This window comes from Dermacentor albipictus, chromosome 6 (genome assembly GCF_038994185.2).
Source record: "Dermacentor albipictus isolate Rhodes 1998 colony chromosome 6, USDA_Dalb.pri_finalv2, whole genome shotgun sequence".
Lineage (NCBI taxonomy): Eukaryota > Metazoa > Arthropoda > Arachnida > Ixodida > Ixodidae > Dermacentor > Dermacentor albipictus.
This window is the reverse complement of record NC_091826.1, coordinates 56,156,230-56,181,850: the sequence shown is the minus strand read 5'-3', so window position 1 is coordinate 56,181,850 and position 25,621 is coordinate 56,156,230. Positions and strand designations below refer to the sequence as shown.

Genomic DNA, 25,621 nt, shown 5'->3' with positions numbered 1-25,621 from the left:
TTTCTTTGCTACGAGTGCTTTTGTTTATTACCTTCGTTTGTTTGCAGCATCGGGTCGATGCTTTTTAAGAGGGGGGTATTGACACGTGTACTTATCTTTATTGGGCGACCACGTTTCGCCGCTTAACAACTGTAATCGCACAGCGGGGGACGCGCCTGCATGTATCCGACGTTTCTGGAAAGTTATCGACGCTTCTACCCGGCTGTCTGTTGTCGCCGAACCTTGTGTTATCTGATTTCATCGCGTAACGCGAATGGTGTAGAACTTTGTGGAAGGCACGCGGGTCCAAATGATTAGTCTGGACCCACGTGCCTTCCACAACGTTCTACACCATCGCGTTACGCGATGAAATCAGATAACACAAGGTTCGGCGACAACAGACAGCCGGGTAGAAGCATCGGTAACTTTCCAGAAACGTCGGATACATGCAGGCGCGTCCCTCGCTGTGCGATTACAGTTGTTAAGCGGCGAAACGTGGTCGCCCGAAAAAGATAAGTACACGTGTCAATAGACGGGGCTTCTTCAACACTAACGCGATGCTATTAAAACTCCGGGACACTGCATTACATGAACTGGTGGATGGAACGATGACAAAGTAGCGTCCGGCGAAGCACAAGATGCACCATAGCGCCTGCCCGCCCGAGTACAGCAAATGAGTCGTCGTGCCCTTTGCCGCGACCGTCGTATACCATCGCCGTCAGCGCGATCGTCGCCTTGCTGCTGTGGTTGCAGGTTCGCGTAACACACACAATTTCTCGCCCTACACATGCACGTTCGTCCGTCTGGCAACGATGCTTGGTGACAACTGACCTCAAAGGTAAAAAAAATATTTCAGGGTTATTATGTCTCATAACCCCAACGTTGTATCACGCATGCGGTAGTGGTGCGGTAGGGGGGAGGTGGGCTGCAGATTTATTTTGGTCACGTGGGCTTCGTTATTGGGCACCTGTGTTAAGTACCTGAGCACTTCTGCATCTCGCTCCTACCAATATGCAGCCGCCGCGGTCGAGTTTGAACCCGCGACCTCGAACCCCGCAGCGGAACCCTAAAGCCACCGGGCTACCGCGTCGGGTGGAATATACGTCTAATTTGCTACCGAGCACGATGCCCCAGTTTCCAACCGTGGGCCTGAATTTGAGACTTGAGGCATCGATAATTACAATACGCGCCAACCAGCCCATTTTTATTCTCTAATGTTCTTCTCTAAATACTTCTAGAGGCGCTTACATGACTCCCGCCTGTATAAGTGACAACGCGCGATCCGGACAGCTCTTATAGGCCGCACAGTATTGCCAGGATAATGGGACAACTTCTGCCTTTGATAGCCTTGAGGTGGTTATTTGCCTATTACCTGCGACAACCCTAGCCATGACAGCACATGGAAGTATCTTTGCTTGCAATGCACTAGCCTTCTTCGCTTCCCGGCGTTAAATTAAACTAGCTATACACTGCGTGACTGCACGCCGCAAGTATACGCTTTTCACAGCCGCTTGCCGTATATGGAGAGGCATGCCTACCTCTGAACACAAGCGCACAAGACACACAGCCTTCATGTGTTTGCAAGAAACATTTTCATATTTGGTAAGACAAACTTCAATAAATTTGCTCGCGAGAACGTTTGACGCTAAAAGCATGAAGATAACACAAACTTATATGGCAGCTCGATGATCGCAAAGCCAACAAACCTTGCGGTAAACTTCTCGTAAACTACATTCCTGTCACGACTGCAGTGCTCTCAATCATCTTTTCAAAGGGCGAACATCGCATGCCAATGGCGTCCAGTCTACGCCAGGCAGTCACGTTGGCAAACGTCGTTGCGCAGGTGGAAATCCGCCACAGTCCTGAATAATAAGCGATAGCCCGGTGTGGAAAGTCAATAGAAATGCTCTCGTCGGCGTCTTTGATCATGGGCATGCGAGCCTTCGTTCTTTGAAACCCGAATAACGAATATGCATGCTGTTTCTTTTTAAATATTTTTTGTTTACCTCTTTTCCTAAGCTCAAACTCGAACCAAAGAAACGTGGGACATGTTTAGAACTTTCCGTCCTGTATTCTTGGCCGTCATACAGTTTGTTTCTGCTTTTTATAGTAGTGCCATAGTAAATAAGTTATAGCTTCCATCCACTCGCGGAGATTATCTCAAACAGTCAGTTAGAAATGCCGGCTCCCCTTTCCCGCAACTTGTATGTTCCCCGTCACGTCTATGTGCAGTTGTATGGAATTGATATTCATGATTACATACACGTGCTTCGTGCGTCATACGCCGTTGTGAGTATGTGCCATAATACGGAAATCTTCAGCATCGTTCAGAGGCAGTGATCCTCTCAAGAGCGAGTTGGTGGCACAATATGTCCTCTTATTATGCTTTCTTTTTAGTTCTTCTACCACGCTCACAGGATTGCTGAACTTTCTACGATTTACCCTTTACATATTTTTTGGCCTATTGAAGCAGGCCAAACGTCAGACTTCTTCTTCTTCTCCTTCTTCTTCTACTTATTCATCATCACCACCATCATCATCATCGTGATAATTACCTACAACAACAACAACTTGCATCCTAAGATGAGCTTGGGGGCATCAATAGACTGCCCCGAAGAGACGGGCGACCCTTTTATTCAGAATATGTTTAAGCGTGGCATTCACCTTCCACAAAGGAATCGCCGACACTGTGCACAGGGTGTGACAATTGCTGTGAAGAGGAAACCGTCAACCATATTCTGTGACAGTGTCCACATCATTGTGCACAGAGATGCTCGCTTAACGCTCTGCTCGACGAGTTCGACGAGAGCTATCTGTCGGACAAGACAATCCTGCAAATGTAGATGTGATTCGATAGTCCAGAAAAAAATACAAAAGAATTGTGTGCCTTTTTTTGCGATCCATCGGATTCAGTGGATGCCTCTTGTAGTACAGCTGCAAGTGTTTTTGTGCGCTTACTCTTCCTCTTCGCTTCCTTCTAACCATCTTTTCCCCAAGCCACGCGCAGGGTAGTAAACCGCAGAAGTGCTTCTGGTTAACTTCCCTACCTTTCCCCACTCTCTGTATCTATCTCTCTATCTTTTGGTTATCATGCAATGTAACACTTATGCAGTTAGGCGTTCCTAGATACGTTATCGACAACCTCTCTCGCGTAGAATAAATCTCTCTAGAGACTAGGCAGCGGGGCCCTTGTACCTGCCGTCACTTCCTGGAGTCGTGTGTAAACACTATGCATGTGTTTGTACTATTTCACTGCATTCAGCGTTTATTGTCTGCGCACTTTTTGATTTCACCCTGTTTACCATGCGACGAAGTCTGGCCAGTGCCTCTTACAGGCGCTGAGCTTTTCTTTAACATCATCTCGCTAAACACAATAATAAAATCTTGTTGAAAGTCAGCGCTTCCTTCTTCTGTTGTTAGTTTCCGTGTTTTCTTCAGTGCGCACTGATTTCATATAAGCTCCCTGGCAAATGTGCCAGCTCATGTGTTGCGCGGGCGAGCTAAATCTTATGGTACAAATTTATCGCGCGTAATAAAATCGTTATACAAGAAAAAGATGCGTTCCACAATGCTTTATGGAAATACAGTCGAACGTTTTACGGCGGTATCTGCACTCTCTTTGTTTTGCCAGTCATTCTTATTCGCAGCGCGCAGAAAGAGTCGTTTGTTTCACTTAGAATGTCCGTTGTTTTCAGGTCTTTTGGATCAAGGCCTCACCGCGAACAGCGCCAGTACGCGAACTTTTTACACTCTCTCATTTCTCAAACATCCAACAAGTTCATTTTCAGTGGAGCGCAGGATCTCTAGATGTGCGCCTCAAGTAACTGTGCAATGGTGTTCAGTGCGAACTCTAGCAAAACCCACCCCCCAAGTTGTGCAAGCGATGACAATTCACGATCACACCGACCAACCTGAGGCGGCTTTGCCTGCTTTGCATATGCTATGAAACAGTGCTAATGCAGCCACTTTTCAAGGCTGTTATCAACGGAGTGTGATTGTCTTAAACATTTCTATCACGTTGTGCTTCTCGCCCTTCTATATTTTGAACTTGCACCACTGCTCAGCCTTTAAAAAATTGCGTCGACTGCAAGAGGCAAGAGTGTCGCAACGCTTTTGAGATCAATTTCACGGAGGAATTCCCCGGAGATACTGTCAGCTCCTTCACGGAGTCATTGGCCTGTATTTTAGTTTTCCCTGCGAGCTAGTGGATCATATCATCGCTAACTCTCCTTCCCACATTACAAATGTTCAAGACAGGCATGTTTCCAGATGACCTAAAAAAGGCGAAAATAATCCGAATTCACAAAAAAGGAGACCGCATGCTAATTTCAAACTATCACCCCATTTCTATCTTACCTTGCTTTAGCAAACGAGAAGAAAGGGGGTTAACCGAGGGGCTCGATTTTTATTAGTCATATCATAACAAGCCAACAAACACTGAAACCAAGGTCAACCTAGAGGAAATTACTTGTGCTTAATAAATGAATTAAAGAAACGATAAATAAATGGAAATTAAAGTGGATGAAAAAACAACTTGCCGCAGGTGGGAACCGAACCCACAACCTTCGCATATAGCGGTATTGCGCAAGGTATTTGAAACATTTATAAAAACGTTTAAGTAAATTCTTATCTAAATTTGACTTGCTATCACCCCATCAATTCGGATTCCACCCAGGTTTTTCAACTAACCTAGCATTGTTTCGTTTACGGGTTAAATTAAATTGGTTATCGACTCAGGCTTATATACAGGTGCACTGTTCATTTACCTCACTAAAGCCCTTGATTCCATAAGTCATAAAATGCTTGTAACTAAACTAACTGCTTAGGAATTGTTAGACCAGCACTAGCGTTCACAGAAAGTTACTTATCGGAGAAACGACAAACTGTTGACATTTCCGGAGTATTGCTTAGCTTCAATGTTACTATGAAAGCTGTACCTCAAGGCTCTATAATTGGACCGCTTGCATTTCTGATCTACGTTAACGATATTGCTAACTCTCTTTATTTCTCCACACCTTTTCTTTGTGCAGATGACACGACAATAATAGCAATAGATTCATCAATTCCTTCCCTAACAACAAAGCTTAGTAACGACCTCAAGAACTTGACAGAGTGGTGCGAACTCGACGCTCGCCTGATTAATTAAACTAAAACTACATTTATGATCTTCAGCTCTGCCTTTAAAACTACAAGCTACTCTCTAGCAATTCTGTTTCAGTCACTTAAATTATATGCCTTTAAGCAATGTTTCCTTCTAGGCGTTATTTTAGGCTCAAATTTAAAGTATTCTATACACATTTGCACCTAAAACAAACAAAGATGGCCTATGGGATAAGAGTCCCAATAAATTCGCACCGATACTTTCGGCGCTCCTACTTTACTGTCATTATACTAGGCCTTCAATCGATTTCATTAGCAGCAATTTTACTTAGCGTGTATCATCATGGGGTAATATGTATCCAACATATTTACTTCTAGTACGGCATTTGCAGAGCCAAGCCACCCGGTTAATCACCTTCAGTCCTTTCCGCGCCAATTCCCTTACACACCTGCGGGTATTTAATATCCTTCCGCTAACTCTTACGGTTAAATGTCACCTAAGCGTCACGCTATTTGAGACTATAAACAGCATGACTAAATAATTTATTTGAAAATGTATGCTTTGATAGTTCGAATAACACCAGATCTGCTTCGAATAACAACTTTCTGCTACCAAAAGTATGCAGTAACTATGGGAAACACACGGCCTAATTTACGACTGTAACAATCTGGAATAACCTGCCTAATGATTTAAAACAAAGTGTATCCTTTTTGACATTTAGGAAAAAACTAATCACGTTTCTAGCAGAAAGTTTTCACGATTCTCATGTTTACTGGTATTGTTTTGTTGTATGTAAATTATGTTTGATTGTTGTGCTTACTAGTCGTTGCTAATGTATAATCAATGTTGCTTACTCACTTCTCTCTCCCTGTGATCTTTGTTTTCCCCTTTCGCATTCCCCCGATCTAGGGTAGCCTACCGGACGTTATTCTGGTTAACCTCCCTGCCTTCTGCTTTTCTCTTTCCTCCTTCCTTTCCACTTCTCTTCATGCATCTCAAAACAGGAGGTCCCCTTGCAGCCTTGAGCTATGGGACCTCCTTCTGTATATTCAAGCCAACATGTACCACCTTTGTAAATAATAAACGTTCTTTTGATTGACTGACCGACTGATTCATTCATTCATTCATTCATTCATTCATTCATTCATTCATTCATTCATTCATTCATTCATTCATTCATTCATTCATTCATTGACTGAAAGATTGAGCCCGTCCACGGTGACTCTTTACAATATTTTTTTGCTTTTTACTAATGGCGTAATTCTATCTGTGGAGCACATATTCAGGTCGACGGTGCAAGAGAGTTTCCCCCTTTTGTGTGCAAAATCACTTCGGTACAGCGGAATACACCGCATTACTCCAAGTGTCACTTATACCGTTTCGATTCATCATTAGCCGTTACCACCAAATATCTCACGATAGGACGCAACACGGCCGAGTCATCGGTTGCTTGGCGTAGCGTTTATTACTTCTTAATAATTCATACAGCTCTCGTTTTCGAATAACTGACTAACACGAGTGCGCTCTGCGCAGGTGGCAGGCTACCTCCTCTACCTATTTCTCTGCCCTTGCTATCGCTTCAACGAGCCACACCAGACTCTTTAGTCTCTCTTCAGTCCAGGGAACGATGAGCCCTTCTCCGAGGCAAAGGCACTGAAAGCCTGGCCTTACAGCTCAGCAGCAGGGGAAAAAAAAAGGCCAGTTAACGTCGCTGCTTTTCCTACTCTCTCTCTCTCTCTCTCTCTCTCTATATATATATATATATATATATATATATATATATATATTAACCTTTGCAGCTGTTCCAATATACACCGAATTTTTTTTTGGGGGGGGGGCATTCGGTCACGGCTTTATAGGCTTATTGCGTTAATCTTAATCGCCCAAGTTTCCTACATATTTGCTTCTGCTATGGACTATAATATGGCATAAATAGCAACAATATAAGCGTTATATCTTGCAAGACCATTTCTGCTAGAAAACTGTTTTGGACCTTTTGCACGGAGAGTGCCTTTCCGATACTAGTACAATACACGGGATTAGTTAGTCCAAAAACGTGCCTAATGGGGCCTCCGTATTCCCCTCAGTGTACCAGCCTGGTGGTATAGCCTCACATACTTTCTTCATTCGCGACTGTAACATTACGGCACAGTAGTTGCGAAAAGATCCGATATAGTCTCCATATAGAGTCCTTCATCCTACTGGATCCCATTAGAGCTGTTCCGCTTTAGTGATTTCCCTTTCGATCGCTATTGCCTTGTCTGCTGCATGGTATTGGTACTCATTAGCTAATGCATGAAATCCGAGATGTGTGGGCGAAGATTAGAAAGGAAATAGAATTTGCAGTCCGAATCTCAGTGGGATGTCTCCCGAGCCGCAACAGCTATTAGAACACGGAACCCGAGGGAGAGAGAGACAAGCGAGGAAATGCGGGGATGACAACAGATCCACGTACGGTTTGCTACCCTGCACTTGCCAAACATCGCCTTTAGGAAACGAGCGCTGTATTGCCAGAGTTTAACCGGCACGCGTTCATGCGGGGATTGCGCAGGAAATGCTCTACTTTGACGCAACGAAGCACTGGCGCACAAATTCCGCTATCCGGTGCTCATTAAACATCCTGCATATTCGAGACAGCCGGTAGCTCAGAGCCGTTCAAAGCCGTTCCTCATTAGGCGCCCGGGAACTAACGCTGTCAAATGCAAGCGCTTTCGGGAAATGGACTGCCAGCGTTCGTGGATAGAAAACTTAAGCACTTCGGTTCAAACTCGGAGTAGGCGAGCGCACATGAAAGGTAGTGCCGGCTGCCGGGGAACATGTAATGGTTCACGAAGACTTCGAAATGCAATCTTCAGTCGACCCTAGAGCACTTGCAGACGATCGCTCATGTCTGGAAAAAGTTTAACGCGGGAGCCATCAAAACCTTCATCAAGGCTCTTGGGTGGCTGTCGCCTAGCTAAGAGCCTCCCAACTATGCTCTTGCCCAACTTCCGAATTAATTGCTCTAAATAGTTTCCCCCAAATGCCGCTACACACCTGCCCGTGGTGGTACGTTCTGTGAATGCACTTAAAACGCCATCGGTGACACCCGGAGTGGGACATCCTCAAATTTTATGGAGTTTCCACTGTGCTCGACCTTGTTTCTGTGTGGTTCGCTGCAAAGCTCTTATTTACGAGCATCAGCATCAGCGGCTACGTAGATTTCAGAGGCTCGGAGCAAAGTGTCCGCGACACGACATCGTGAGGCGAACACTACTGGCCGATAATGTTGTTAGACCGGTAACTTAACCCATAGAAAAAGAAATAGTTGGACCATAGCCAACAATAGAGCCGCATAAAAAAAGCACATGTGCATTTAAGAAACTGTGTGAAAGAAAGCAAATATATTAGGTTCATACTGAATCCGTAGTGGTGGACCCCGCTATTAGATTTTCTTTGAATACCAGAAGTTGCAAAGTACAATGCGTTTATGTAGCTCATGTCCGACGTTGTTGTATGTTGTGTATCTTGTTTTATAGTTGTAAACAGACCTTATGAACGTGTTCTGAGACTATTTTGTGCACTTTCAATCCTGTAAGGAGCAGTGTGCGTCACCTAATGTCCTTTTACTTTGTTCTGTGGGTAGAAGTTAGCCTATGTTAGTACTATTGAGTGTCGCCACTGCAAAGTTTCTTTTGTATGCATTTGTTGCGGTTGCCCTGCTGAATGAAGTAGTTGGCGCTGGAATTGATGCCAACCCCTCGTTTCATTTGACAACAATAAAAACAAACGTCAACCTGAAAGTCTTGTTATAGCCTAGGTTACTATCACAGACACGGTTCGATAATCATGCATGCATGTCTACGCTACTCGGTGTGATGTGCCAGTAAAAAAAAGATTATTGAGTCACCACAAGAAATATTTCTGTTTCAGCAGCGATAGGCAACCGCAGCGTGACAGTCGAACACAACGAACTTTAAGTGGAAATTCGGTTCGCGGTTATAATGAACGCAAGGCTGTTCTAGTTGTTGGTTGCGATGGCGGTGTCCGCGCAGTGGCTGAGCTCTCTCAAATAGAATATAGCAGAATTAACTTAGTTGTCCGCGCGGAAAGTGAACCTCTAAGGATGCGGCACTTTGGTCCAATATCTGAGAGCTGGAACGCACTGCGTTTCGCAATCCTTCCATTTGGGTTGACAAACAAGGGGTTACATTTGTCGCGTCTATGGCCAAACGCTGTTGATTTCGCACATGCTAATACTAACGTGGGCAGTGAGTTTTTCCAAACAAGCGAAACACTTTTGCAACGATGATTCACTTACAGTAGAACCTCCATGGAATAAAATTAAAAGTGTACGTACGACTGTGATAGCGGACCCGAGTCCACTACGATGTCCGCAGAAGCCTCAGGTGTGATGGAAGTCATTACATTACTTTTTAGTACTAAAATTTAGTACTACTAGCACATGCTTAAAAATGTAAATTTGTGCCGAACACTAATTGAAGTGAGTGAGTGAGTGAGTGAGTGAGTGAGTGAGTGAGTGAGTGAGTGAGTGAGTGAGTGAGTGAGTGAGTGAGTGAGTGAGTGAGTGAGTGAGTGAGTGAGTGAGTGAGTGAGTGAGTGAGTGAGTGAGTGAGTGAGTGAGTGAGTGGCTTCGACGCAATTGAAATGTATCTGTGTGTAGCGCAACAAAACAAGGACACAAGAAGAAATGAAGATGAGGTCAAGCGCTAACTATCAACAGCGAAAATTTACTTCAGTGATTGGTCACACTTAGACCCCCCCCCCCCAAAAAAAATACGTGCACAGCGATCTAAACCATAAAGATACACTTACGTACGCTCCCTCCCCCCCTCCCCCCCCCCCGTCATGACGGTCTGAAAACAATCTAAAACCGGTGCATCAGGAAAACACAAGAAGACCAAAATGACATGTTGCTAACGCGGTCGGCCTCCATACCGTGGGCAAATAACCTAACTCTCTCTCATGAACTTTATACGAACGTCATATCAATCGGGCTCATGCAATTTGGAACTCGTGTTGAATTATATTTACCACGCGCAGAATCGTGTCATTGTAGGAGGTTTGGGCGACGTAACATCGACGTAATGTAGCACTTAGTGTCACTGCAATTACCAGCATCGATTGAATTTGGAGCGCCTTTTCAAATGTGCTGTCACAGATACAAATGTCTTGTAGTTTAAAAACCTGAAAGAACATTAAATGTAAAAATGTGGCGTCTCGTAGATATTAAACAAGGCAAGTCTTGTTTAACTCAGTAGGAACGCTCGAGGTAAAGACTTATCCCATGCGATCTGAACGCATATCCCCATGTTCCCAGTGTGGACTAAAACCATTCGTAACTCTAAATAAGTATTCGCACACATGTTACGCACGTGCGCAGATCTTATTACTAGCATATCATCGGCAAGTAGAGGGAAAGAAAGTAAGGGGAACACATATATAGTCAGGTTAGACTACTTGATTGGATTCCGCAAAGGGAACCTTGAATTTCCCCGAAATCGGTGAACCAATTATTACGCCGAACGGAGTGCACAACTTTCGAAAAAGCAAAGCAATATGCACAAGTAACTAAGAGAACAACAAAATACCAGCATAACTCGAAATTCCTCGCGCTACCGAAATCGTTCAGTCTTCGTATGCATGAAAACTCCTCTCCTTTAATGGCACCGCAGTTTCCAAGAGCGGGATGTTGATGGCCTTCTGCACAACTCTTTCCATGTGGCAATCAAGACCTCAAGCTTTCGGCCATAAAACTTTGCGCGGATTTCGCTTGTACAGATTTTATGCGCAGCAGTCGTAAATCGCTGCGGCGGAGTGGTGTATACAGTTTTTTTTTTGCGTCGTTTACTTGTGTAAAAGAGGAAGAGAAAGACGGAATAAAAAAACGGTGTGCCACCAATCGCCGCTACATAAAGATGTTTGTACGTTAGCCTGTGATTAGGACAGGCAATTTTGGAGTCCTCTTTGAAACTCTTAGAAAGCAACACTCCCTCTCGCTTCTGTCCTCTGTTCTTCTTTGTAGGACTCTACTGCCTGAAAAGGGATTCAACTGAAGGAAACGCCCCAAAACATCGGTAAATACACATGCCATAGTGTTCATCCTCTTTTTCGTTTATATATATATATATATATATATATATATATATATATATATATATATTGTCACGTACTTTAAGTTCTTTTTATTATAATCTGTACATACATATCGCCGGTACCAAATGTGTGTACGTCATTCGGCGCCCACTTCGAAAACTGATCCTTTATAAACTCACTTGTGCACACAATCGGTCTGAACCTTCTTATTCATGGAATAACGTTCATCAGGTGTGCCATATGAACGGCAATGTAAAATAGGAATTTGACACGTTAGACACACGTGCTTGTCTTTCTTTCAAAAAAAGGAAATTCGAAGCTCAAAGAAACGCTCCCATTAAACTGAGTTGTTCTCCTCTAGAAGGACTTGAAGCTGCAAAATGTTTCTGAACACAAGCTTGACAGGAATTACTAGATCTAACTTCCATCTTAAAGCTCGGGAGGATGTCGTAAGACCATGGTTCGTTCGCTTCGCACACCACTTGATCGATCGGTAGCAAACAGAACAAGCGAGAAAGTATAAAAGAAGTCGAGACTCCAAATCCATTGTGCGATCGAGCCATTCGCCTACTTTCCTTCTTGGAAGCCCGTCACCCGCGTGAGAGTGAAGGCTAGTTGTGCCAGAAAGGACTTCAACGCTTTGTCTTCGCGAAGTAATACATGTTCACGCACTGAAATCTACCGAGAAGACAGTGCGGGTTCTGAAGCATTCGGGTTTCTTCTGAATCCTTTGCCTCACGTGTCGAAACGGCAAGGTGCTCTCGCTGAATTGCAAACAGAGCGTGTGAGCGAAAAATAGAAGGGCTGCGCTTCGCATGAAATGGGCATACGCAACCGTATACGAATGCCTCAAAAGAGGTAAAGCGAGCCGTTGTGCATTCGGGCGAAGCGACACGGTGAGTCGTATATGGCGAGTCGTCATTCCATTTTTCGTGAAACTACAATTGCGGGGCGAACGCGACGTATGATATGCGTCGTTTAACGCAAGCGGGTCTATTGTGCGTATTGTCATGAGATGACACTTTGAAAACGGCCTCCAATAAAAGTACCGCCAATGTCGCAAGACTTGAATCACCGACAAAGATGAAAGAAACCGAACGGTATTGCTAGCTTTAAGCCTCGTGCCTGTTTCTTGTGTTTGGTTGGCATGAATGAAGATATGATGGCACCAACAGATCGTGCTGGCTACAATTTCTTTTCCTCATGGGTGACATAGAAATACTTCACGGAATGTCACTCAGATGAAAAAGACAGTGTCAGAAACTAATTACAACAAAGATAAACAATATGCCCCAATATAGAAAAAATCATGGATAAATGCCACAATATAGTTGTCGCGAACTTTGCGAATGCATTTCAGATACAAGAAATGTAACGCAAGAAAAAAGTGGGAACAGTGTATACCTACATATAATGCACATACATGCAGTGTTATTTTCACCAGTGAAAACTGACATGCTTTCCATGTCCTAGTATTTCACCGCAGTCAGTGGCCTCCGAAAGATCTTTGGAAGGTGCCAGCATACTTCGACCAGAGCGCTTGGCAGTTGCGAAGGCACACGCCACGTTGTCATGGCAACATATCTGCTTACGAGAGAAGTACTACCGTCGTCGTTGACGAGAAGTCGAACGTTGAGACGTGACAGACGGCCAATTCGCTATCTGAAATTCGAGTTGCTGGAAACGACATCCGAACAGGATGACGTAGGCCCCTGCGTCGACTCACATGCTACCAAGTGAAAAATCCTACTGCCCGTGAGATAGAAACTCCAGACCGGTGGTTCTAGGAGCGTTCCTCGGTCGCCATAACCGTGACTCGTGAAGAAAGCCTCGGGCTTCGTCGGAGCTGTCATGTCGCTTCTTGTCGTGAAGGGAACGCCGCGTCGAAAAAGGGACTGAAAGTTGTCTAGAGATGTGTTGCTACGACACAATGTTCTAAAGCGAGGACAAACAGCACTCCCCGAAATCTATAGAAAAAGCTATTCCTAGCGAAAAAAAAAAAAAAGCCTGTAGTTCTGCCCGTGACGGATAACCATTGGCGTATGTCGGCGGCTAAAGAAAGGAATAAATGGATTCAACCTTATGCCTACTGCCCGTTCCGCTCAGACCAGTGCATATGCACCATGGTATAGTTGGTGCACAACTGTGTTGCTGGAGCCCTAGACCCCCGTGCCAGCAGCGGAAGCCTACGGCAGAGTCGACTGATCCACGCTTCGTGGACTACCAACTTGGCTCTGTCGCTTCTGCAGACAAGCGCTCTCCCCGCCTCTGGAGACCTCCTAACCGCTCCTCCCTCCCCCCCCCCCCCCCCAACCGGCTACGTTTGGTTTGCGCATGCGCGCCTCGAGGTACTAATGCGCCCCGCGCGTCTTTATAATTTCTGTCATAATAGTTGATGTCCAAAAAATGGCTGTTATTACGTGTTTCCGGCTCCACAATCACATCCGGCATATATAGCCAGCAAAAGCTACGGCCTTCCATATTGGTTTCCGTTACTCCAAGGGAGCTGTTGCTGGGACGCTGATTTCTACGGCAGCTATAAAACAAACAAAAAATGCCTCCTGCTAACACAACAGAACTCAAACTCGAGGCCCTGTAGCAACCTGCATTTCGGGGATAGACGCCCCAACCACTGTGGTAAGGCGAAGTCTAGGCGCCATGACAAATTGGGCGGGGTTTCGTGTGCCACGCACACTCTTGCAGTAGTATCGTCTCTGCATGCTTTCCAGAGACATGCATTTCAATACGGGCAATACTACGTAATTTGTGTTTATTGATGCAGAAGTCCCTTCTTCGAGTGACATTGATGGAAGAAATTCAAGGATATTACAACTTACCCCTCCCGTTTCATGCATTATTTTTGCCCAGCAGTTCCCAATGTCTGGAACCTGGGGTACCGACTGCAATTCGGAAAGGCTGCACCGGTTTCCAGAAGTGGGACTAAAGCGGCACGTGAAAATTATTGTCCGACTTGGACAATATGTACTAATCTATATACTAATTGCTTCGAAAATGTATAATATTGTAGATTGTTAATGTTTACCTTTTTCTATATCAGTATGGTTTCAGAGAAGGTTTCTAGTTTCAGACACAAAAGAGTTGGGAATCTATACTGTTATTGACGTAATAGTTCTCTGGAAACCCGCAAGGTGGAGAGAAGTAATTAATAAAGGGAACATCAGAAATCCACCCGTTCGTAGCAATTGCTACAAAGAAACACCATACGGGCTCCTCAAAAGATGAGCCTCGCAGTTGAAGAAAAATTCGTCCTCGTCCGGGACTCGAACCCGGGACCATCGCCTTTCCGGGGCGGTGGTACACAAATGATACACAAACTTATGAGTTTTAGCAAAGCCCGTGGTAAATTCGGCACTTTCAAGCCCGTTAAAGAGGAGCAGTTTTTTGAGGAGCTTAGGACTAGTGCCTTTATTCATTGATATTTCGGAAAACGTTCAGGTAAGCTTCGAAGCTTACTAGAAGTTTCGATGTTAACTGTTAACTGCCAAATTACCTAGTGATTAGAAGTGTGCTTGTGTTGTTCCCATCTTTAAGTAGACAGCGATTTACTCTTAAAAAATTACCGCACTATCCCATCAACACCACCAATTTCTAAAATGCTTGAATATGCAATATTAAACGCATTTCAGAATTTATTGAAGAAAACTCTACACTAACTTTCAGAATGGCTTTAGAAAGGGTTATTCAGTCGTAACTCAGTCAGTCACAGTGGTTAATTCAATTGTAGAGACTCTGGTTAAGAATGGTCAAATGAAGGTCATATTCCATGATTTTAGCAAGGAATTTCACAAACTTATTCATCGTAAACTAATAACAAAATTTAAGGACAATAATCTGCCAGGTATATGTATTACACGGATTGAAGACTACTTGACAGATCGTGCCCAGTTTATTCCTGTAGATGTGAACAATTTGAGCTTTCTTCCTGTAAAATCAGGCGTGCCCCAGGGCAGTGTTCTGGCGCCAATTGTTGTTTTTGCTTTATGTAAATGACATTGCTAACGTAGTACTAGCAGGAACTGAAATCAGACTTCTCGCGGATGATTGTGCACTTTTTCGTCAAGTCACTTCTACTAATAATGAAAATAATTTCAGTTTAAGTCCTAATACCATATTAAACTGGTGTGATGAGCATGGTGTGGCTCTAAAGGCCCACAGTACTATTTATCTTGTTGTAAATAGTACAAAAACACCTCCTGATTTTACGTATAACATTGCCTCAGGATCATTACAACAGGTAACAAATTACAGGTATCTCGGCGTAACAGTAACTAATGTCTTGTCTTGGAACCTACACATAGGCAAGAGATGTTCTGCCGCCTTCCGTAAGTTGTGTTTTCTAAAACATAAGCTTAAAAATTTTCCTTCTAATATTAAGCTATTTAGTTACTTCACGTATATAAGAAATAAACTAGAATATTCTTGTGTTGTGTGGGACCCCTTCACTAAAGCTAACGTAAAACAGTTGAAGCTGCACAAGGAAAGGCTGTTAGGTTTGTTTATTCTAAATTAAAAATTACAGACGCACCGTCTAAACTCATGGCTGCAAACAACATTGAAAAACTTCAACGCGTACTGTGTTAGAATGGAACCATCTAACCGACGTTAGCCCATTTTCTGTGACCTAGAGCCTTAATACGTACTGTTAATTGGTATTTCCATTTTGCGCAATTCTTTCCTGTTATATTTTTTTGTGTTTATGCTTTTAGCTTGCTTCTTGTACCTGTCGTGCTTGGAGCGATTCTTGGTCTGCAGTATGAAATAAATAATAATAATAATAATAATAAGGTTTTAGAATCATACCTCTCGAACGAATCAGAGAAAAAGAAAGAAATAGTGACCTCATCATTATGGCAAAATTTGATTCGCAGTAGCTCATGGGGTTTTGTATGAATAATTGGAGTACGCTTGCGAATCACTGCAGTAATCCGAATCACCAAAGTACAAGAGCCTACACCTGCGCAATCGGCCTTTACAGTCGTCAAGACACCACAGAAAGCTTATTGCAGTTGAATAAGATAGCGGCATCGTAATTTTGCTTGAAATGTGAGCGCTGTGGTTTTATAATGCGGTTACTACAGCTAAGATGCGTCACATTTTAAAAAAATAATCTGTTGACTTGTGTAATAAGCTGTTGGTGTAAAGTGCTCCGTGTTATTCATACATTTCAAAAGAAAACCTTAATTAAAATTTCAAGATTAAATTGGATTAGTCTCACACTATTGACAAGCTCCCATGGCTAATATTCATTACACTCTCGTCGTTTTTTCAATGCGTTATAACCCCGCAATAAATTTACACGCTCTCGTAAATGTACAACAGAATCTATCGACTTTGATTTCTTTCACATTTCGCCACAATTTTATGCAGCATTCAGTACCACTGTATAAGTTAATTGGGTGGTGAGATTACACGTGAGTCACACTACTAGTTCCTGGTGACAACATATTACTGATGTAGGAAAACCTCATAATGAAAGCATACTGCGATTTGGGAAAAGAGCAAAGGGCTTTCGCAAATAAAAGGACATCTAAGCAAATATAGTTGTACTATCCCTAGTACTTCGCATGATATAATAACACCTATGCAAGGCGGCTGTGCAGTTATTGTTGTTTTATAAGGTTGTTCGTACGATTGATGCAGCACTTTAACGTGTGTTGTACTATGACAAAGCACGGGCAACAAAATGGAACGTTATTTACCTCGGTGCATCAGCGACATTTTGCAAGACCTCATACTTCCATTGGTACATAAAAAGTATTCGCCATTATAAGCTGACCCGATAGAAAGAAAAAAAGTTGCTGCGCAACCCATCCAGCAGTTAGTACTCAGGCAATGTAGCGACAGGCTGTCATACTCAAGGCAGTTTTATTTGGAATCTGTAATGGTAACCCTGAGATGTTGCTGCTTCAGTTATATGCGGGATCCAGCCCACTTCGACTCTACCTCGCCAAGGGTCGTCCATGACAATGACGGCATGAAGATGACTGTGTGATGACGACGCAGTGACGACACTGTAATGACGAAGAAGGAGTGACGTCGACGTAGTGACGAAGACGTCATCACGATGGCGGCACATGCGGCAATAGGATGGCGATTCCTAAATGATGACGATTGCATGACGCCGACAGCGTGCCGACGACGTGATGATGACGATAGAATGAGGACCATGCCGTGAGGACGGCGTTATGAAGATAGTCAGGTGAATATGGCAATGGCAATGGAAATATAACAATGGAAAGATCACGATTGCATTGCGACGACGTTATGCCAAAGAATGTAGAATGTATGACGATGACTACCTGACGGTGTTTGTATGAAGGAGACGCTATGACGAAGATGTTATGGCATGGGGGCCTATTCAGGATTGAACGATGATAGCATGATTACGATGGAATGATGAAGAAGGACTGACGTTGATTGCACGACAAAGGCACCACCACGGATGACATGACGATGATTGGGTGACGTCTCTGAAATGATGACGGACATGGAATGGTGACAATGGAAAGATCACGATTGCATTGAGACGACGTTATGCCAAAGAAAGTATGACGATGACTACGTGACAATGTTTGTATGACGGAGACGCTATGAGGACGATGTTATGGCATGGGGGCGTATTCAGGATTGAACGATGATAGCAAGATCACGATGGAATGATGAAGAAGGACTGACGTCGATTACACGACAAAGGCACCGCCACGGATGGTATGACGACGATTGGGTGACGTCTCCGAAATGATGACGATGGTACGACGACAGAGTAGCAACGACGGGTTGACAACAATGACGTGACAAAGACGATGGCATGACAAAGGCGGCATAATCATGATTCAATGACAACAGCGTGGTTACGATGGAATGACGTCGACATGTCGACGAATAGCGCAGTTGGTGGTTTCTGCCTTTCTTGCTCACTTCTGTTGCTGCGGACGGCGTCAAAGCCATAAAAAACAACAACGAACTAAGGAAAGCTATTGCTTTAATCAAGCAGCTCGGATTTCTTGTTCTTCTGAAACATATATAGAGCGTCAAAAAGAGTCTATGTATATTCAAACGTCTTTATACCAAAGTGCTCAGGGCTTTTCAAGTTCTTCGTTATACAGCTGACTTCGCTGTAAAGGTCGCGCACCGTACCACTCACAATAAAGCAGGCTAAACGAGTTTAGCCTGCTTAACGAGATCGATCACGAGAACGAGAACGAGAACGCGATCTGATCAAGAAACGCCAATGTGTGAAAGCCTCTAACCCTACAGCTAGAATAGAACTGGCAGAACTTTCGAAGTTAATCAACAAGCGTAAGACAGCTGACATAAGGAAGTATAATATGGATAGGAATTGAACATGCTCTCAGGAACGGAGGAAGCCTAAAAACAGTGAAGAAGAAACTAGGAATTGGCAAGAATCAGATGTATGCGTTAAGAGACAAAGCCGGCAATATCATTACTAATATGGATGAGATAGTACAAGTGGCTGAGGAGTTCTATAGAGATTTGTACAGTACCAGTGCCACCCACGACGATAATGGAAGAGAAAATAGTCTAGAGGAATTCGAAATCCCACAGGTAACGCCGGAAGAAGTAAAGAAAGCCTTGGGAGATGTGCAAAGGGGGAAGGCAGCTGGGGAGGATCAGGTAATAGCAGATTTGTTGAAGGATGGTGGGCAGATTGTTCTAGAGAAACTGGCCACCCTGTATACGCAATGCCTCATAACGTCGAGCGTACCGGAATCTTGGAAAAATGCTAACATAATCCTAATCCATAAGAAAGGGGACGCCAAAGACTTGAAAAATTATAGACCAATCAGCTTACTGCCCGTTGCCTACAAACTATTTACTAAGGTAATCGCAAATAGAATCAGGAACACCTTAGACTTCTGTCAAGCAAAGGACCAGGCAGGATTCCGTAAAGGCTACTCAACAATAGATCATATTCACACTATCAATCAGGTGATAGAGAAATGTGCGGAATATAACCAACCCTTATATATAGCTTTCATTGATTACAAGAAAGCATTTGATTCTGTCGAAACCTCAGCAGTCTTGGAGGCATTACGGAATCAGGGTGTAGACGAGCCATATGTAAAAATACTGAAAAATATCTATAGCGGCTCCACAGCCACCATAGTCCTCCATAAAGAAAGCAACAAAATCCCAATAAAGAAAGGCGTCAGGCAGGGAGATACGATCTCTCCAATGCTATTCACAGCGTGTTTACAGGAGGTATTCAGAGACCTGGATTGGGAAGAAATGGGGATAAAGGTTAATGGAGAATACCTTAGTAACTTGCGATTCGCTGATGATATTGCCTTGCTTAGTAACTCAGGGAACCAACTGCAATGCATGCTCACTGACCTGGAGAGGCAAAGGAGAAGAGTGGGTCTAAAAATTAATCTGCAGAAAACTAAAGTAATGTTTAACAGTCTCGGAAGAGAACAGCAGTTTACAATAGGCAGCGAGGCACTGGAAATCATAAGGGAATACATCTACTTAGGGCAGGTAGTGACTGCGGATCCGGATAATGAGACAGAAATAATCAGAAGAATAAGAATGGGCTGGGGTGCGTTTGGCAGGCATTCTCAGATCATGAACAGCAGGTTGCCATTATCCCTCAAGAGAAAAGTGTATAATAGCTGTGTCTTACCAGTACTCACCTACGGGGCAGAAACCTGGAGGCTTACGAAAAGGGTTCTACTCAAATTGAGGACGACGCAACGAGCTATGGAAAGAAGAATGATAGGTGTAACGTTAAGGGATAAGAAAAGAGCAGATTGGGTGAGGGAACAAACGCGAGTTAATGACATCTTAGTTGAAATCAAGAAAAAGAAATGGGCATGGGCAGGACATGTAATGAGGAGGGAAGATAACCGATGGTCATTAAGGGTTACGGACTGGATTCCAAGGGAAGGGAAGCGTAGCAGGGGACGGCAGAAAGTTAGGTGGGCGGATGAGATTAAGAGGTTTGCAGGGACGGCATGGTCACAATTAGTACATGACCGGGGATGTTGGAGAAATATGGGAGAGGCCTTTGCCCTGCAGTGGGCGTAACCAGGCTGATGATGATGATGATGATGAAACGAGTTTAACGCAAGAAAATCTTTATAATTTGAATAAGAAAGAGACTTAGTCAGCTCAGTCGCAATGTTCTTTTTTTTTTGTTTTAGCGCTTTGTGTATGACAGTATGGGTGGCTACGGCCAACCACATTGCACGTAGGCTCACAACCTGATCCGCGGCGAAACGCAGAAGCGGCGCGGAGTAAAGCTGCAGATCGTCGAATGCTGCTATCGCCTCCCTTGCCGTTAAAATTTTTGGTTCGTTCACATGACCTTCATAACGGCGACTTTCTTTGACTTCCGCGTCTTTTCCCCTTAGATGCATTTAAAAACGTCGTTCGTCGACAGTTAAAATTAGATCAGCGCGTCGTCATCAACTGCGACACATTCGGCAGTCATCACAATCGCTGGCGTGTTTCAACTAGCAGCGTGCGAGTTGAGCGATTCCTGGAGCAGTGCTGCAGGACTACACTCCCGATATTGGCGCACAGTGCGCCATCGCTAGCGCAGGTATTAGCGCTAGCGCAGCTATTAGCGCTAGCGCATGGCGGGGTGAACCCTACGGGGGGCAGTGCGGCCACTTTACCAGGGCGTTAGTTTAACGAAACAAATCAGCCGTCTCGAACCACTAAGTTCCTTTGGTTGTAAAGGCAAATTCGTTGCAGCGATCTTTGTTGTAGTGGCGCTCGCAATGAATATATATTATTTCGGCAAGGGAGATAATCAATCTTCATCTGTACAGGCCCTTTCGTTGTAGATGAGTTAGTTGTAAGGCGTTCGGACCACAACCAATAAGGAACGACGGTCCTGAAAAGGCTTCATGAAAACGAAAGCAATGCAAAAAATCTGTGCGCGCGTGCGTATGAGTGTGTGCGCGTGCGTGCGCACTGATGTCATAGATGCCGCCGTAATGTTATGCTGCTAGCGTAGAATAAAGGAGCTCTCTGTCTTGATCTATGGCTGTGAATAAAAGAACAGTTCCAGTATTGATCCTCATAATACCAAAGTTGCGTGTTGTGTGTGTGATAAATCGGAGCACCCGAATGCCTTCATTCCTCGGAATGCGTCATAGACGGCTTTCTCCCCCTCACCAGTGACGACGTTGGGATAAATATGCTTGAAGCATCACGGTCGCAGTTCGAAGCAAATTCGAGGCTGCTCCCATTCTGGCAGCCATCCTGAATACGCAATGAGTTTTCGACGACAGAAGGCAGCCTCATTAGTTATTCTGCAGCAGTCTTCGGAGCACGGGTAAAACCAGCCGCCGGTATAAAGCGAGCTGCCTTGGGTCGTATATCTTTGGGTACGTATAGCGAGCAAGGAAAACATTGGGACATTGCCATTTAGAATCTTTTTTGAGCACTACAACGAGTGGCGGACAACTGTTCGTCTTAGAGGCGACAATGGGAAGGAACCTCAGTCGCGCACTTTTTCGCTTGCGTTTCGGTTCTTAGGAAGATAATGATTTAGAAACCAACCAACCAACCAACCAACCAACCAACCAAACAAACAAACAAACGAACAGACTTTTACTTTACAGATGTGTGTGCGTGCGTGTGTGTGCGTGCGTGTGTGTGTGTGCGTGTGTGTGCGTGCGTGTGCGTGCGTGCTCGTGTCTGCGTGCGTACGCGTGTGTGTACCTGTGTGTGCGTGTGCATGCGTGCGTACGCGTGTGTGTACCTGTGTGTGCGTGTGCATGCGTGCGTACGCGTGTGTGTGCCTGTGTGTGCGTGTGCGTGCGTGCGTGCTCGTGTGTGCGTGCGTGCGTGCGTGCATGTGCGTGTGTGTGCATGCGTGTGCGTGCGTGTATGTGCGTGCGTGTGTGTGCGTGCGCGTGCGTGTGCGTGCGCGTGCGTGTGCGTGTGCGTGCGTGTGCGTGCGTGTGCGTGCGTGTGCGTGCGTGTGCGTGTGTGCGTGCATGTGTGCGTGCATGTGTGCGTGTGTGTGCGTGTGTGCGTGTGTGCGCTAGCGTGTGTGTGCGTGCGTGTGCGCGTACGTGTGTGCGTGTGTGCGTGTGTTCGTGCGTATGCGTGTGCGTGTGTGTGTGTGTGTGCATGCGTGTGCGTGCGTGTATGTGCGTGCGTGTGTGTGCGTGCGCTTGCGTGCGTGTGCGTGTGCGTGCGTGCGTGCGTGTGCGTGTGTGTGCGTGTGTGCGTGTGTGCGTGCATGTGTGCGTGCATGTGTGCGTGTGTGTGCGTGTGTGTGCGTGTGTGCGTGTGTGCGCTAGCGTGTGTGTGCGTGCGTGTGCGCGTACGTGTGTGCGTATGTGCGTGTGCGCGTGCGTGTGTGCGTGTGTGCGTGTGTGCGTGTGTGTGTGTGTGTGTGTGTGTGTGTGTGTGTGTGTGTGTGTGTGTGTGTGTGTGTGTGTGTGTGTGTGAACTATCCCTGGTAGCCGGCGTGGCGGGTGCGTATGGCAATCTGCTGCTGAGTAAGAGGTCGCGCGTTCGACCCCGGTGGTACCAAAATGCAAGCACAGTCGTGTACTCAGATATAGGGGCACGGTAAAGAACCCCAGGAATGCAAAATGAATCCGGAGCTCCCTACTACGCGCCTTTCGTAACCCGCTGGGAGCCACAGCCCGCTCATCCCCACAACTTTTTTTACTGACTCTCTTTTGTCAGCCTTCACTAGAACGCAAACGCTAACCTTTGTCTTGGTGTAACCAGCATCGTGAGCCAATTGGAAGCGACTTTCGTTAAGAGTATGATGTATTTATTGTAAATGTAACCGCGTCTTTTGAAACCCGCAAGGAAATGCCACGTTATCTCACCCACAGCTTCATCGCGTTCGTAGAGAGAGAGCTGCCTTACTGAATGCAGAAAATATTTCACTCCCCATGTATACTCCCCATGTATTCACTCAACCGTCACTCCCCATATTTCACTCCCCATGTATGCGAAAGGCTTCGCCTTTCGGGCGAAACTGCGATTTTTTTAGCGCTTTCGTTCTGCACAAAGCAAGACTATCGCTACAGTTAGTCAAGGGAGCTGCCACGTAAATTACAAGCAGCTGTGGCAATGTTGATTGATCTACTAACTAAATATACTAGAATACTGCATGCCTCCATGACGTAGGACGGTTTGCAAGCTTACATTTCTGCTGGCGAAACACGCACGATGTTTGCGGCTTCTTTCACCGAGTTAAAACGAAGTGGCCTGTATAACGAATGATTTCGGCAGTCCCTAGTGCTTCCTTATCAATCCAATCGACTTAGGTGAGTGTTCGCACTTACACGTATCTGTTTACGTGTAATATGAGCGTCCTCATTAGAAATGTAGCGCTGCTCTCCTACTCGTGACGCGCGACCATATTGCGAACACTTCTCTCATTCTACCCATCTTTAGGACTTTACGGCACTGGGGAAGCAGCGCTTCCTAAGTTCAGCGTAACTGGCCAACAGCGCTCAGCTTAGTTAACGTCCTTGCGTTTCCAATATCACCTCCCTCTCGGTAAGCGCCTCGAATACAATTACGACAAAATGTTGGGTCCTAGCCCACGAACAAACGAACATGTTTTGTCTGACCGAAACGACCTTTGTCTTTGCGTGGACGCAGACTATCGCCACTTGTTCGTATAACCGGCAAGAACAAATCGGTTCTGTAAGAAGACTGATCGGTATCACACGTGGCTCTGTGGGCTGGTACGTACATGCTTTGTCTCTGCAGGCAATTTTAGGGCCAAGAGCTAAAGCCGAATAAAAACGAAGTTATTTCTGCGCTCGATATAGGAATGCGGCGAGCCAGCTATTGTGCCATTTGGCGCATGTGTCTTTGTAACTTTTACACGTTTCGTTCCAGACACTAAGATCTGAAAGACCAACCGCCAGCAGCGTTCATTGGAATTGGCGTCTTCTACATGCCTATAAGCTGGGTTCCATGTAAAGCTGAGCGTGCCCACAACAACTATTGTTCTCAGTCTGCATTCTTGGCCGAAGCTTACTGCTCTGTGAGTATTGCATTGAAAGCTGACAAGTTTTATTTATTTACCTGGGACACTATCTTCCGTGATGTTTTATTCGAAAAAAAGAAAGAGAAACACGCTTGCGGGAAAATCAAGACAGACAATAACAAATATTTCAGTCCTCGATACCAGGTTCATTTATTTGTTTTGATAGTTAGGTTCTAGTTGAAAATAATTGCTGCAATGCATAAAAATTCAGTGAGCGTAGTTTTTTGCATAACTGCGAGCCGGCCTAGTTTGAACAGATTCATATTTAAGAAGCTTTTTTTTTGTGCGCAAACAAACAGGGACAAAGAAAATTAGCAACACAAGGACGAGCGCTTACCAGAATTGCTGGGTTGTTTGCGCCATAGTTCGGATAAGTAGAAAGAGGGCCGGAAGAACTAGAAATGAACTGAAACATAACTGCGAGTCGGCTTAGTTGGAACAGATTCATTAAAAAAAAAAACTTTTCGTGCGCAAACAAACAGGGACGAAGGAGCAACACAAGGACGACCGCTTACCAGAACTGCTGGGTAAAATGTTTAAGCCATAGTTCAGACAAGCGGAAAGAGGGCCGGAAGAACTAGAAATGAACAGAAGCATAACTGCGAGTCGTAATAGTTGGAACAGATTCATATTTAAGAAGCTTTTTTTGTGCGCAAACAAACAGGGACGAAGAAAAAGAGCAACACAAGAACGAGCGATTACCCGAACTGCTGGGGTGTATTAGCCATAGTTCGGACAAGTAGAAAGAGGGCCGGAAGAACTAGAAATGAACTGAAACATAACTGCGAGTCGGCCTAGTTGGAACAGATTCATTTTTAAAAAGCTTTTAGTGCGTAAAGAAACAAACTTTTTTTTAAATGAATAAGCGTTCGTCCTTGGGTTGCTCATTTTCTTCGTCCCTATTTGTTTGCGCACAAAATGTAGTTTTTTGTTCATCAAGTACCCAATGAATTCTTACTGGAAAACACGAAGTAATGAAAACTTTCTACTTAATTTCATCTGTCTTTGCAGAAAGGCAAAGAAAGACAATGAATAATTATATTGCCTCGATATCCCACAAGGGATCCATAATTATATTACTATTTCGCATGGTACACTATATTACATGCTGGCGATTAATTTTAGATAAGACAAAATCGAGAAAGTGGAAGAAATGCCTAAAACAAAAAAAAAATAAGGTGGAACAAAGAAAGAAAGCCTAACAGCGACCTAGAGCCAGTCGCTTGCTTCTTTCTTTTACCAAGAGCTTTTTGCGGACAAAAGCACCAATCATGATTTTTCCTACCGGAGGTGTTTGCCTTACTTTACCTCGTTACTTTGAATATCTCTTTAATGATTCGTAATATTTGTGATGGGCGAAAATCGTAACGTTTAGCTGGACCATTCTTTTCGCCTGTTTTTTTTTCTCTAGCGTGCCCAGT

General features: G+C 44.6%; 1 long non-coding RNA gene across 1 annotated transcript; it reads left to right on the top strand.

The window, feature by feature from the left end:
* The first annotated feature begins 771 nt into the window (after positions 1-771).
* LOC139046873 (uncharacterized) lies at positions 772-24,188 on the top strand. The gene is made up of 3 exons (XR_011506958.1): positions 772-817; positions 11,106-11,157; positions 24,050-24,188. It is a non-coding gene; the product is annotated as an uncharacterized lncRNA (long non-coding RNA).
* Positions 24,189-25,621: the final 1,433 nt, after the last annotated feature.